This window comes from Furipterus horrens, unplaced genomic scaffold, assembly GCF_987537825.1.
Source record: "Furipterus horrens unplaced genomic scaffold, mFurHor1.1.pri manual_scaffold_10, whole genome shotgun sequence".
Lineage (NCBI taxonomy): Eukaryota > Metazoa > Chordata > Mammalia > Chiroptera > Furipteridae > Furipterus > Furipterus horrens.
In genome coordinates, this window is record NW_028327180.1 from 52,736,531 (window position 1) to 52,741,570 (window position 5,040).

General features: G+C 36.1%; 1 non-coding gene across 1 annotated transcript; it reads right to left on the reverse strand.

The window, feature by feature from the left end:
* Nucleotides 1–2,209: 2,209 nt before the first annotated feature.
* LOC150000231 (U6 spliceosomal RNA) lies at nucleotides 2,210–2,316 on the reverse strand. Its single transcript, XR_016513869.1, has one exon. It is a non-coding gene; the product is annotated as a U6 spliceosomal RNA (small nuclear RNA).
* Between the last annotated feature and the right edge of the window lie 2,724 nt (nucleotides 2,317–5,040).

Consider the following 5,040-nt stretch of genomic DNA (forward strand, 5'->3'; position numbering starts at 1 on the left):
TTCTAGATTGTCAAATTTCTTGTCATACAATTGTCTGAAGTAATTTCTAACTATCATTTGTATTTCTGAGGTATCAGTCGTGATTTCTCCTCTTTCATTTCTGATTTTGTTTATTTGGGTCTTCTCTCTTTTTTTCTTGATTAGACTGGCTAGAGGGTTGTCGATTTTGTTTATTTTTTCGAAGAACCAGCTCCTAGTTTTGTTGACCTTTTGGATTGTTTGTTTAGTCTCTATGTCATTTAGTTCTGCTCTGATCTTGATGATTTCATTCCTTCTTCTTGCCCTAGGCTTTGTTTGTTGTTGCTGTTCTAGTTCTTGTAGCTTTATGGTTAGGTTTTTTATTTGAGATTCTTCTATCCTTTTCAGATATGCCTGTATTGCTGTGAACTTCCCTCTCAGGACTGCTTTTGCTGTCTCCCACAGGTTTTGGGCTGTTGTGTGCTCATTAGTTTCTAGAAATTTCTTGATTTCTTCTTTGATGTCATTGTTAACCCATTCATTATTTAATAGCATGTTATTCAATCTCCATGAGTTTGGGTGTCTTTGATTTTTTTCTCTGAGGTTGATTTCTAGTTTCAAGGCATTGTGATCTGAAAAGATGCTTGATATGATTTCAATTTTCTTGAATTTGTTGAGGCTTGTTTTGTGACCTTTCATGTGGTCTATCTTTGAAAATGTCCCATGTGCACTTGAAAAGAATGTGTATTTTGCTTCTTTAGGGTGAAAAGTTCCATATATATCAGTTAGATCCATGTGGTTTAGTGTGTTTTTCAATGCCTGTATATCCTTGGTGTTTCTTTGCTTTAATGATCTGTCTATTGTTGATAATGGAGTGTTGAAGTCCCCTACTATGAGTGTGTTGCTGTTGATATCCTTTTTGTGGTCTTCTAGTATTTGCTTTATGTATTTGGGTGCTCCTATGTTGGGTGCATATATGTTTATCAAAGTCATATCTTCTTGATGGATTGTTCCTTTAAGTATTATGAAATGTCCTTCTTTGTCTCTTTTTATTGTCCTTGCTTTGAAATCCGTTTTGTCTGATATGAGGACTGCTACCCAACTTTTTTTTCCGGTCCGTTTGCTTGGAATATTTTTTTATATCCCTTTACTTTCAGTCTATGTAAATCTTTTGTTTTCAGGTGTGTTTCTTGTAGACAGCAAATATGTGGGTCCTGTTTTCTTATCCATTCCGTTACCCTATGTCTTTTAATTGGAGCATTTAATCCATTTACATTTAAAGTTATTATTGATGTGTATTTATTCATTTCCCTTTGTACCTCTGTTCCTCTCCTCTCTTGTTCTTTTCTTCTTTTTTCTTAGAACACTCCCTTTAGCATCTCTTGGAATGCTGGTTTGGTGGAGATGTATTCTTTCAGTCTTCCTTTGTCTGAGAAACTCCTTATTTCACCTTTCATTTTGAATGAGAACCTTGCTGGGTAGAGTATTCTTGGTTGTAGGCCTTTGTTTTTCATTGCTTTAAATATTTTTGACCATTCCCTTCTGGCTTTTAATGTTTCTGTTGAGAAATCAGTTGATAGCCTTATCGGAGCTCCCTTGTATGTTATTTGCTGTTTTTCTCTTGCTGCTTTTAGGATTCTCTCTTTGTCTTGGAATGTTGCCATTTTAACTATGATGTGCCTTGGAGTGGGTTTTTGGGGGTTCCTCTTCATTGGAACTCTCTGTGCTTCCTGAACTTGTATAACTTTTTCTCTCATCAGGTTCGGAAAATTTTCTGTCACTATTTCTCCTACCAGTTTTTCAATTCCATGGTCCTTTTCTTCTCCCTCTCTAATTCCTATGATCCTGATATTGTTTCTTCTCATGCTATCCTGTAATTCCCTTACATCTTGTTCATATTTTTTCAGTCTTTTTTCATTTTGCTGTATTGTCTGGGAGTTTTTCTCTACATTATCTTCTAACTCACTAATCCGATCCTCTGCTTCATTTAGTTTGCTTTTGACTGATTCTACTGTGTTTTTCAGTTCAGAGATTGCATTCTTAAGTTCTTCCTGGTTCTTGTTAACAGTTTCTATGTCTTTTTTTATGCTGGTGTAGTTCTCTGCAAGTTCCCTGTAATTTTCTTGGAGGTGCTGGTAACTTCCTTGGAGGTTGTCATAGTTGATTTTAAGGATGTCGAGTATATTGAGCTTCTTTACCAGCATTGTTTTGAATTCCATGTCTGACATTTGGGCTATGTCTATTTCATCTAAAAAATATGGAACGCTTCACGAATTTGCGTGTCATCCTTGCGCAGGGGCCATGCTAATCTTCTCTGTATCGTTCCAATTTTAGTATATGTGCTGCCGAAGCGAGCACTGTTTTTTGCTATTGACTTGTATGAGTTTCATATACATTTTAGATATTAAACCTTTATTAGATATGTGGTTTGCAAGTATTTCTCTCCATTTTGTAGGTTGTCTTTGCACTATGTTGTTTGTTTTCTTGACAGAAGATTTTTGTTTGATGTATTCTCACTTATCTGTTTTTTAATGCATTTACTAGGTTATATTTTTAAAGTATATTTTATTGATTATATTGTTACAATAGTTCCAATTTTTTTTCCCTTTGCTCCCCTCCACCAGCACCCCTCTCCCCCTGCAAGCCCCCCCTAAGTCCATGCCCGTGGGTCATACATACAAGCTCTCCCACTTCACCCTTTCATATATTCTTCTTCTTTTAAAAAAAAAATTAATTAATTAATTTAACAATAAAAAAATAACAATCCCTCCCTCTTAGACTTAAGGCCCTTTATAATCTTATAAAGGACAATGGGTGAAGGTCTTGAGCTTCTCTAGCTGCTTCAAGCTGGACATGGTCGTCATTCTACTTATCCTTGGGTCCAGAAATCCCTAATAAGAGTGGGGGTGTGCAGGGGAGGGTGGCCTTCTCACATGGGGAAGGATCGTGTAGACTCCAGGTCAGTTGGCTATCCCCAGACAATGGTGTGCTTGGTTTAACAGGCTGGCATCCTTGTTGTATTCTGGGAGCAACAGATTTGGGAACAGGGTTAAAAGGAATCATTCAATCCATAATCACTAGATGACAAAAGTCAGGTATTAATTTTTTAATGTCCCACATTAGGGAAAAGGAGGGCTTCTCTGTAGAAGGTGTGCCAGGCACATCTCACCTGTCCAAAACCCTTTTGTCCATTATACTTAGTTTGTGCTGAGGGAAATATTTTAGGTTTCCCCCCCTCTCAGACCTCTGGGCTCTTTCTGTCCAAGCCATTAAGATAGAAAAGAGAAACCAGTTTAAAGTGAAGCCCACAGACCACCCCATTCTTCACCAACCCAGCCACTTAGTTCAGCCAAACCATTGAGTCTCAGGATGCAGCGATGCAGACAGGATTAACTGAGGCCCGTATGTACAGACAATCACTCAGGTAATGAGATCCTAGGCTTATGCTCTATGAGAACAGAAAACACATGTTAATTTGTGTAACATAACCCACGAACAAGTCTCTAAATCTGTAGGACTATATTATTGGAAAGACATCCAGTTGCAAGGCATTTGACATTCTTCTTGCCTGTAAATTAAGCATCTTTGATGAAACCACAGACATAGTTTAACTTTCAAATGAAAACAAATTTTAAATGAAAAGAAACTTTAAAGATGGTTAGCTGCACTACTTTATAGTCTACCACTGAGCATTATGATTTTCCTTGAATCAAATTTTTCTCCCTAAGATTACCCTCCTTGTCATTAAAGGGACTGCATTATCACTTATCTGTTTTTGCTTTTGTTGCCTGTTTTGGGCTCATATCTAAGAAGCCATTTTCAAGGCCAATGTTATAAAAAGTTTCCTCCTATGTCTTCTTATAGGAGTTTTATTGTTTCAGGTCTTTTGTTGAAGTTCTTAATCTATTTTGAGTTGATTTTTGTGTGTGATTTAAATTAAGGGACCAATATTATTATTTTTTTGCTTATGGCTATCCAGTTTCCCCAACACCATTAGTTGAAGAGAATACTTGCTTTTCTTTATGTAGACTTGGTACCCTTGTAGAAGATGATTTGACTACATATGTCTAGGTTTATTTCTGGGCTGTCTATTCTGTTTTACTGACCTATATGATAGTCTTTATGCCAGTATTATAATGTTTTGATTATTGTAACTTTTTAATATGTCAGGAAGTGTGATACCTCCAGATTTGTTGTTTTTTCTCAAGATTGTTTCAACTATTCAAGGTCCTTTGTAGAACCATATACATTTTAAAATTGTTTTTTCTTTTTTTTCCTCCATTTTTATTAATTAATTTATTTTTTAACAAGGTTACTTTATTTTATTTAATTTTAATTTTATTTTATTTATCTGTTTTTAGAGAGAAGGGAAAGGAGAAAGAGAGGGAGAGAAACATCAATGTGTGGTTGCCTCTCATGTGCCCCCAACTGGGGATCTGGCGTGCAACCTAGTCATGTGCTCTGACTGGGAATCGAACCAGAGTCACTTGGTTCACAGGCTGATGCTCAATCCACTGAGCCACAACATCCAGGGCTTAAAATTGTCTTTTCTGTTCTTAAAAGATAATATTGAAATATATCATCCCCTTTTCTTCTGGCCTACAAGGTTTCTTCTGAGAATTTCACTGATAATCTAATGGAGGCTCTCTTTTGTGTAACTAATTGCTTTCCTCTTGTTGCTTTCAAAATTCTCTCTTTGTCCTTGACTTTTTTCAATTTAATTATAATGTGTCTGGGTGTGAACTCAAGCTACCCTTGTTGAAATCTAGTGGGCTTCTTGAAAAATGGATGTACATTTTCTTCCTCAGCTTTGGGAATTTTTTTGACATTACTTCTTTAAATATATATTCTGCCTCTTTTTCTCCTTTCTCTTTCTCCCTCTCCTCCTTGGAAACATATAATGCATATATTGCTTTATTTAATGATGCCCCATAAGTCCTTTAGGCTTTCTTCACCATAACCTTTCATTCAGTCATTCATTTGTTTCTTCTCTGTTTCTTGTTTATCTAATTTTCAATGATCTGGTTGCAAGCCCATTGATTCTTTTATCTTCTTGATAAAGTCTTATGGTTAGGCCCTCAA